Genomic DNA, 10,000 nt, shown 5'->3' on the forward strand with positions numbered 1-10,000 from the left:
TTACTTCTGTAAAGACTAGACCTTCTACTGAAGAGCCTGTTTGAACTGTTTGTCAAGGAATTTTATTCTGACCACCTGAATCAAAGGACAGGTCCACACATCATAAATATCAAGACTCCAATGACATGTTGCAAATAAAGACCAAAGCTCTGTGAGCAGGGTTCGAACCTGCGCGGGGAGACCCCATTGGATTTCAAGTCCAACGCCTTAACCACTCGGCCATCACAGCCTGCTACATTAAAAACCAGAACTTAACCAGTCGGCTATCTGATTCTGTACATTTTACTTCTGTAAAGACTAGACTTTCTACTGAAAAGCCTATTTGAACTGTTTGTCAAGGAAAAAATATTCTGAGCACTTGAATGAAAGGACATTAAGCACATTATCCATGTCTCCAATGATATGTTGCAAATAAAGACTGGTTTGTCAAAGCGCTGTGAGCAGTGTTCGAACCTGCGCGGGGAGACCCCATTGGATTTCGAGTCCAACGCCTTAACCTCTTGGCCATCACAGCTTCTCCTGTTTCCTACAGGCCCCTAACCAGTCCGCTATCTCGTTCTGTCCATTTTACCTCTAATGTGACCAGATTAACGCTATTGAAGAACCTACTTGAAACCTGTCATGGAAGATCAATTCTGAGCACTTGAATCAAAGGACATGTCCAAGCATTATCCATATCAAGTCCCCAATGACATGTTACAAATAAAGACTGGATGGTCAAAGCGCTGCTCGCAGGGTTCAATCCATTTTTTTTTTTTCAAGCAAAGTTTAAAAAAAAGCTATTTTCTAAGCACTTCAATCGTGGGACGAGCACATAAAGTAAGGACAATTTCAATTCAAAGGAGATAGACCCAATTATTAAAGGTCGACTTTATCATCGCCCAGTAAGCAGAGTTGAAAACTGTACAGGGAGAATACATTGGACTTCAATTACAATGCTTAAACCACTTAGCCATCACAGGAATCTAAGGAAATTGATGAGGAGAAAGCAGAAGTGGGCTATATGCTTCAAGCAAGTTAAGAACATGGGTGGGGAGACCCCATTGAAATTCAGGTCCAAAGTCTAAAGAACTCGGCCATTGCAGCTGTTGGAATGCAAGTAAAGGGATTGGGATTTGGAAACAGACATCATTGGTGAAAAATGGTAAACTTGATGGCACAACATTTTGCTCTTATTGCGCCAATTAACCTCGGTCCTTTCCAAAGCTGTGAAGGTTGAAAGTTTAATGTGCAAGTCAAAAAACTATGTGCAGAGAAAGTACAAGTGGACTATTCACTGAGAATAAGATTTAAAAAAGAGCAGAGAGACCCCATGGGGTTTCAAGTCTGAGGACATACTGACCTGTCTCTCAGAATTTCCATCATAAATCTAATACAAACAACAGTCTCTGTACTGAAGAGACTATTTTAACTGTTTACCAATGCAGATATACTCTGAGCACCTGAATCAAAGAACAAGTCCATGCATTAAGCAAACATTATCCATATCAAGTCTCCAATGACATGTTGCAAATAAAGACTGGTTTGAAAAAAGCGCTGTGAGCAGGGTTCAAATCTGCGCGGGGAGACCCCATTGGATTTCAAGTCCAACGCCTTAACCACTCGGCCATCGCGGCTTGCTACATTAAAAACCAGGCCTTAACCAGTCGGCTATCTGATTCTGTACATTTTACTTCTGTAAAGACTAGACCTTCTACTGAAGAACCTGTTTGTCAAGGAATTATATTCTGACCACCTGAATCAAAGGACAAGTCCAGACATTATCCATATCAAGTCTCCAATGACATGTTGCAAACGAGATAGCGTTACATTAAAAACCAGGCCTTAACCAGTCTGATTCTGTACATTTTACTTTACTGGTTTGTCAAAGCACTGTGAGCAGGGTTCGATCATGTGTGGGTAGACCCCATTGGATTTCGAGTCCAACGCCTTAACCACGTGGCCATCGCAGCTAGCTACGTTAAATACCAGTCGGCTATCTGATTCTGTACATTTTACTTCTGTAAAGACTAGACCTTCTACTGAAGAGCCTGTTTGAACTGTTTGTCAAGGAATTTTATTCTGACCACCTGAAGCATTAAGCACACATCATAAATATCAAGTCCCCAATGACATGTTGTAAATAAAGACTGGTTTGTCAAAGAGCATGGCCAAGTGGTTAAGGCGTTGGACTTGAAATCCAATCTGATTATGTATATTTTACTAGACTATCTACTGAAGAGCCTATTTGAACTGTTTGTCAAGGAAAAAACTATTCTGAGCACTTGAATCAAAGGACAAGTCCAGGCATTAATCACATTATCCATCTCAAGTCACCAAGGATATGTTAAAAATGAAAACTGGTTTGTCATAGCACTGTTCGAACCTGCACGGGCAGACCCCATTGGAATTCAAGTCCAACACCTTTACCACTCGGCCATCGCAGCTTGCTATGTTAAAAACCAGGCCTTAACCAGTCCGCTATCTCGTTCTGTCCATTTTACCTCTAAAGTGACCAGATTATTGCTATTGAAGAGCCTACTTGAAACGTTTGTCATGGAAGATCAATTCTGAGCACTTGAATCAAAGGACATGTCCAAGCATTATCCATATCAAGTCCCCAATGACATGTTACAATTAAATACTGGATTGTCAAAGCGCTGCTCGCAGGGTTCAAACCTGCACTGGGCAACCCCAATGGATTTCGAGTCCAACGATTAAACCATCCTGCAATCACAGCTTTTCAAGCAAAGTAAAAAAAGCAATTTTCTGAGCACTTTAATCGTTGGACGAGCACATAAAGTAAGGACAATTTAAATGAGATAGATCCAATTATTAAAGGTCTACTTTATCATCACCCAGTAAGCAGAGTTGAAAACTGTACAGGGAGAATACATTGGACTTCAATTACAATGCTAAAATCACTTAGCCATCACAGCAGTAGGAATCTAAGGAAATTGATGAGGAGAAAGCAGAAGTGGGCTATATGCTTCAAGCAAGTTAAGAACATGGGTGGGGAGACCCATTTGAAATTCAGGTCCAACGTCTAAAGAACTTGGCCATTGCAGCTGTTGGAATGCAAGTAAAGGGATTGGGATTTGGAAACAGACATCATTGGTGAAAAATGGTAAACTTGATGGCACAACATTTTGATCTTATTGCGCCAAGTAACCTCGGTCCTTTCCAAAGCTGTGAAGGTTGCAGGTTTAATGTGCAAGTCAAAAACCTATGTGCAGAGAAAGTACAAGTGGACTATTCACTGAGAATAAGATTTTAAAAAGAGCAGAGAGACTCAATGGGGTTTCAAGTCTGAGGACATACCGACCTGTCTCTAGGAATTTCCATCAAAAATCTAATACAAACAACAGTCTCTCTACTGAAGAGACTATTTGAACTGTATACTCTGAGCTATATACTCTGAGAACCTGAATCAAAGGACAAGTCCATGCATTTCTCCAATGACTGCTGTAAAGACTAGCCCTTCTACTGAAGAGCCTGTTTGAACTGTTTTGAACTGAGCACTTGAATCAAAGGACAAGTCCATGCATTTAGCACACATTATCCATATCAAGTCTCCAATGACATGTTGCAAATAAAGACTGGTTTGTCAAAGCACGTGAGCAGGGTTCAAAGCTGCGCGGGGAGACATTAGGGTTCGAACGTGCGCGGGGAGACCCCATTGGATTTCAAGTCCAACGCCTTTACCATCGCAGCTTGGTATGTTAAAAACCGTTCGGCTATCTGATTCTGTACATTTTACTGCTGTAAAGACTAGACCTTATACTGAAGAGCCTATTTGAACTGTTTGTCATTGCAGATATACTCTGAGCACCTGAATCAAAGTCCATGCATTTAGCATACGTTATCCATATCAAGTCTCCAATGACATGTTTGTCTCTAAGACTGGTTTGTCAAAGCGCTGTGCGCAGGGTTCGAACCTGCGCGGGGAGACCCCATTGGATTTCAAGTCCAACGCCTTAACCACTCGGCCATCACAGCTTGCTACACTAAAAACCAGTCGGCTATCTGATTCTGTACATTTTACTTCTGTAAAGACGAGACTTTCTACTGAAGTGCCTGTTTGAACTGTTTGTCAATGCAGATATACTCTGAATCAAAGGACAAGTCCATGCATTTAGCACACATTATCCTTATCAAGTCTCCAATGACATGTTGCAAATAAAGACTGGTTTGTCAAAGCGCGTGAGCAGGGTTCAAACCTGCGCGGGGAGACCCCATTGGATTTCAAGTCCAACGCCTTAACCACTCGGCCATCACAGCTTGCTACACTAAAAAACAGGCGGCTATCTGATTCTGTACATTTTACTTCTGTAAAGACGAGACTTTCTACTGAAGTGCCTATTTGAACTGTTTGTCAATGCAGATATACTCTGAATCAAAGGACAAGTCCATGCATTTAGCACACATTATCCTTATCAAGTCTCCAATGACATGTTGCAAATAAAGAATTGTTTGTCAAAGCGCTGTGAGCAGGGTTCGAACCTGCGCGGGGAGACCCCATTGGATTTCAAGTCTTTACCACTCGGCCATCGCAGCTTGCTATGTTAAAAACCAGTCGGCTATCTGATTCTGTACATTTTACTTCTGTAAAGACTAGACCTTATACTGAAGAGCCTATTTGAACTGTTTGTCATTGCAGATATACTCTGAGCACCTGAATCAAAGTCACACATTGTCCATATCAAGTCTCCAATGACATGTTGCAAATAAAGACTGGTTTGTCAAAGCGCTGTGAGCAGGGTTCAAACCTGCGCGGGGATACCCCATTGGATTTCAAGTCCAACGCCTTAACCACTCTGCCATCACAGCTTGCTACATTAGGGTTCGAACGTGCGCGGGGAGACCCCATTGGATTTCAAGTCCAACGCCTTTCAAATCAAATCAAATCAAATCAAATTTTATTTGTCACATACACATGGTTAGCAGATGTTAATGCGAGTGTAGCGAAATGCTTGTGCTTCTAGTTCCGACAATGCAGTCATAACCAACAAGTAATCTAACTAACAATTCCAATACTACTGTCTTGTACACAGTGTAAGGGGATAAAGAATATGTACATAAGGATATATGAATGAGTGATGGTACAGAGCAGCATAGGCAAGATACAGTAGATGGTATCGAGTACAGTATATACATATGAGATGAGTATGTAAACAAAGTGGCATAGTTAAAGTGGCTAGTGATACATGTATTACATAAGGATACAGTCGATGATATAGAGTACAGTATATACGTATGCATATGAGATGAATAATGTAGGGTAAGTAACATTATATAAGGTAGCATTGTTTAAAACCTCTTAGAGCTCTAGGGGCGCTATTTCATTTTTGGATAAAAAACGTTCCCGTTTTAAGCGCGATATTTTGTCACGAAAAGATGCTCGACTATGCATATTCTTGACAGTTTTGGAAAGAAAACACTCTGAAGTTTCAGAATCTGCAAAGATTTTGTCTGTAAGTGCCCCAGAACTCATTCTACAGGCGAAACCAAGATGATGCATCACCCAGGAATTAGCAGAATTTCTGAAGCTCTGTTTTCCATTCTCTCCTTATATGGCTGTGATTGCGCAAGGAATGAGCCTACACTTTCTGTCGTTCGCCCAAGGTCTTAGCAGCATTGTGACGTATTTGTAGGCATATCATTGGAAGATTGGCCATAAGAGACTACATTTTCCAGAGGTCCGCCCGGTGTCCTTTGTCTAAATTTGTGCGTAATCTTCAGGTGCGGGCATTTTCTCCTGGGATTCAGGAGAGAAAGCATGTGTCCAAGAACGATGTATCAATGAAGAGATATGTGAAAAACACCTTGAGGATTGATTCTAAACAACGTTTGCCATGTTTTCAGTCGATATTATGGAGTTAATTTGGAAAAAAGTTTGCGTTTTGAGGACTGAATTTATGGATTTTTTTTGGTAGCCAAATGTGATGTATAAAACGGAGCTATTTCTAATACACAAGGAATCTTTTTGGAAAAACTGAGCATCTGCTATCTAACTGAGAGTATCCTCATTGAAAACATCAGAAGTTCTTCAAAGGTAAATTATTTTATTTGAAGGCTTTTATGTTTTTGTTAATGTTGCGTGCTGGATGCTAACGCTAATGCTAACGCTAAATGCTAACGCGAAATGCTAACTCTAGCTAGCTACTTTTACACAAATGATTGTTTTCCTATGGTTGAGAAGCATATTTTGAAAATCTGAGATGACAGTGTTGTTTACAAAAGGCTAAGCTTGAGAGATGGCATATTTATTTCATTTCATTTGCGATTTTCATAAATAGTTAACGTTGTGTTATGCTAATGAGCTTGCTGATAGATTTACACAATCCTGGATACAGGGGTTTTTTCATAGCTAAACGTGACGCAGAAAACGGAGCGATTTGTCCTAAACAAATAATCTTTCAGGAAAAACTGAACATTTGCTATCTGAGAGTCTCCTCATTGAAAACATCTGAAGTTCTTCAAAGGTAAATGATTTTTTTGAATGCTTTTCTGTTTTTTTGTGTAAATGTTGCCAGCTGAATGCTAATGCTAAATGCTACGTTAGCCATCAATACTGTTACACAAATGCTTGTTTTGCAATGGTTGAGAAGCATATTTTGAAAATCTGAGATGACAGTGTTGTTAACAAAAGGCTAAGCTTGAGAGCTAGCATATTTATTTCATTTCATTTGCGATTTTCATGAATAGTTAACGTTGCGTTATGGTAATGAGCTTGAGTCTGTATTCACGAACCCGGATCCGGGATGGGGAGATCAGAAAGGTTAAAGTGGCTAGTGATATATTTACATCATTTCCCATCAATTCCCATTATTAAAGTGGCTGGAGTTGAGTCAGTGTCAGTGTGTTGGCAGCAGCCACTCAATGTTAGTGGTGGCTGTTTAACAGTCTGATGGCCTTGAGATAGAAGCTGTTTTTCAGTCTCTCGGTCCCAGCTTTGATGCACCTGTACTGACCTCGCCTTCTGGATGATAGCGGGGTGAACAGGCAGTGGCTCGGGTGGTTGATGTCCTTGATGATCTTTCTGGCCTTCCTGTGACATCGGGTGGTGTAGGTGTCCTGGAGGGCAGGTAGTTTGCCCCCGGTGATGCGTTCTGCAGACCTCACCACCCTCTGGAGAGCCTTACGGTTGAGGGCGGAGCAGTTGCCGTACCAGGCGGTGATACAGCCCGCCAGGATGCTCTCGATTGTGCATCTGTAGAAGTTTGTGAGTGCTTTTGGTGACAAGCCGAATTTCTTCAGCCTCCTGAGGTTGAAGAGGCGCTGCTGCGCCTTCTTCACAATGCTGTCTGTGTGAGTGGACCAATTCAGTTTGTTTGTGATGTGTATGCCGAGGAACTTAAAACTTGCTACCCTCTCCACTACTGTTCCATCGATGTGGATAGGGGGGTGTTCCCTCTGCTGTTTCCTGAAGTCCACAATCATCTCCTTAGTTTTGTTGACGTTGAGTGTGAGGTTATTTTCCTGACACCACACTCCGAGGGCACTCACCTCCTCCCTGTAGGCCGTCTCGTCGTTGTTGGTAATCAAGCCTACCACTGTTGTGTCGTCCGCAAACTTGATGATTGAGTTGGAGGCGTGCGTGGCCACACAGTCGTGGGTGAACAGGGAGTACAGGAGAGGGCTCAGAACGCACCCTTGTGGGGCCCCAGTGTTGAAGATCAGCGGGGAGGAGATGTTGTTGCCTACCCTCACCACCTGGGGGCGGCCCGTCAGGAAGTCCAGTACCCAGTTGCACAGGGCGGGGTCGAGACCCAGGGTCTCGAGCTTGATGACGAGCTTGGAGGGTACTATGGTGTTGAATGCCGAGCTGTAGTCAGTGAACAGCATTCTCACATAGGTATTCCTCTTGTCCAGATGGGTTAGGGCGGTGTGCAGTGTGGTTGAGATTGCATCGTCTGTGGACCTATTTGGGCGGTAAGCAAATTGGAGTGGGTCTAGGGTGTCAGGTAGGGTGGAGGTGATATGGTCCTTGACTAGTCTCTCAAAGCACTTCATGATGACGGAAGTGAGTGCTACGGGGCGGTAGTCGTTTAGCTCAGTTACCTTAGCTTTCTTGGGAACAGGAACAATGGTGGCCCTCTTGAAGCATGTGGGAACAGCAGACTGGTATAGGGATTGATTGAATATGTCCGTAAACACACCGGCCAGCTGGTCTGCGCATGCTCTGAGGGCGCGGCTGGGGATGCCGTCTGGGCCTGCAGCCTTGCGAGGGTTAACACGTTTAAATGTCTTACTCACCTCGGCTGCAGTGAAGGAGAGACCGCATGTTTTCGTTGCAGGCCGTGTCAGTGGCACTGTATTGTCCTCAAAGCGGGCAAAAAAGTTATTTAGTCTGCCTGGGAGCAGGACATCCTGGTCCGTGACTGGGCTGGATTTCTTCCTGTAGTCCGTGATTGACTGTAGACCCTGCCACATGCCTCTTGTGTCTGAGCCGTTGAATTGAGATTCTACTTTGTCTCTGTACTGACGCTTAGCTTGTTTGATAGCCTTGCGGAGGGAATAGCTGCACTGTTTGTATTCGGTCATGTTACCAGACACCTTGCCCTGATTAAAAGCAGTGGTTCGCGCTTTCAGTTTCACGCGAATGCTGCCATCAATCCACGGTTTCTGGTTAGGGAATGTTTTAATCGTTGCTATGGGAACGACATCTTCAACGCACGTTCTAATGAACTCACACACCGAATCAGCGTATTCGTCAATGTTGTTGTCTGACGCAATACGAAACATGTCCCAGTCCACGTGGTGGAAGCAGTCTTGGAGTGTGGAGTCAGCTTGGTCGGACCAGCGTTGGACAGACCTCAGCGTGGGAGCCTCTTGTTTTAGTTTCTGTCTGTAGGCAGGGATCAACAAAATGGAGTCGTGGTCAGCTTTTCCGAAAGGGGGGCGGGGCAGGGCCTTATATGCGTCGCGGAAGTTAGAGTAACAATGATCCAAGGTCTTTCCACCCCTGGTTGCGCAATCGATATGCTGATAAAATTTAGGGGTGTCTTGTTTTCAGATTAGCCTTGTTAAAATCCCCAGCTACAATGAATGCAGCCTCCGGATGAATGGTTTCCAGTTTGCAAAGAGTTAAATAAAGTTCGTTCAGAGCCATCGATGTGTCTGCTTGGGGGGGATATATACGGCTGTGATTATAATCGAAGAGAATTCTCTTGGTAGATAATGCGGTCTACATTTGATTGTGAGGAATTCTAAATCAGGTGAACAGAAGGACACTCGGCCATCGCAGCTTGCTATGTTAAAAACCAGTCCTTAACCAGTCGGCTATCTGATTCTGTACATTTTTCTTCTGTAAAGACTAGACCTGTTTGAACTGTTTGTCAAGGAAAAAATATTCTGAGCACTTGAATCAAAGGACAAGTCCATGCATTTAGCACACATTATCCATATCAAGTCTCCAATGACATGTTGCAAATAAAGACTGGTGAGCAGCGCGTGAGCAGGGTTCAAACCTGCGCGGGGAGACATTAGGGTTCGAACGTGCGCGGGGAGACCCCATTGGATTTCAAGTCCAACGCCTTTACCACTCGGCCATCGCAGCTTGCTATGTTAAAAACCAGTCGGCTATCTGATTCTGTACATTTTACTTCTGAAGAGCCTGTTTGTCATTGCAGATATACTCTGAGCACCTGAATCAAAGTCCATGCATTTAGCACACGTTATCCATATCAAGTCTCTAATGACATGTTGCAAATAAAGACTGGTTTGTCAAAGCGCTGTGAGCAGGGTTCGAACCTGCGCGGGGAGACCCCATTGGATTTCAAGTCCAACGCCTTAACCACTCGGCCATCACAGCTTGCTACATTAGGGTTGGAACGTGCGCGGGGAGACCCCATTGGATTTCAAGTCCAACGCCTTTACCACTCGGCCATCGCAGCTTGCTATGTTAAAAACCAGTCCTTAACCAGTCGGCTATCTGATTCTGTACATTTTTCTTCTGTAAAGACTAGACCTTCTACTGAAGAGCCTGTTTGAACTGTTTGTCAAGGAAAAAATATTC

General features: G+C 43.3%; 7 non-coding genes across 7 annotated transcripts; all 7 read right to left on the reverse strand.

Annotated features, from left to right (window-relative positions):
* Positions 1-145: 145 nt before the first annotated feature.
* On the reverse strand, positions 146-229 carry trnas-uga (transfer RNA serine (anticodon UGA)). The gene has a single exon. It is a non-coding gene; the product is annotated as a tRNA-Ser (tRNA).
* Positions 230-432: 203 nt separating this feature from the next.
* trnas-cga (transfer RNA serine (anticodon CGA)) lies at positions 433-514 on the reverse strand. The gene has a single exon. It is a non-coding gene; the product is annotated as a tRNA-Ser (tRNA).
* A 1,020-nt stretch (positions 515-1,534) lies between these two features.
* Positions 1,535-1,616, reverse strand: trnas-uga (transfer RNA serine (anticodon UGA)). Its single transcript has one exon. It is a non-coding gene; the product is annotated as a tRNA-Ser (tRNA).
* A 2,280-nt stretch (positions 1,617-3,896) lies between these two features.
* trnas-uga (transfer RNA serine (anticodon UGA)) lies at positions 3,897-3,978 on the reverse strand. Its single transcript has one exon. It is a non-coding gene; the product is annotated as a tRNA-Ser (tRNA).
* Positions 3,979-4,177: 199 nt separating this feature from the next.
* On the reverse strand, positions 4,178-4,260 carry trnas-uga (transfer RNA serine (anticodon UGA)). The gene has a single exon. It is a non-coding gene; the product is annotated as a tRNA-Ser (tRNA).
* Positions 4,261-4,727: 467 nt separating this feature from the next.
* trnas-uga (transfer RNA serine (anticodon UGA)) lies at positions 4,728-4,809 on the reverse strand. The gene has a single exon. It is a non-coding gene; the product is annotated as a tRNA-Ser (tRNA).
* Positions 4,810-9,714: 4,905 nt separating this feature from the next.
* trnas-uga (transfer RNA serine (anticodon UGA)) lies at positions 9,715-9,796 on the reverse strand. Its single transcript has one exon. It is a non-coding gene; the product is annotated as a tRNA-Ser (tRNA).
* Positions 9,797-10,000: the final 204 nt, after the last annotated feature.

The sequence above is a fragment of the Oncorhynchus mykiss genome, chromosome 12, assembly GCF_057628025.1.
Source record: "Oncorhynchus mykiss isolate SJ-2025 chromosome 12, ASM5762802v1, whole genome shotgun sequence".
Lineage (NCBI taxonomy): Eukaryota > Metazoa > Chordata > Actinopteri > Salmoniformes > Salmonidae > Oncorhynchus > Oncorhynchus mykiss.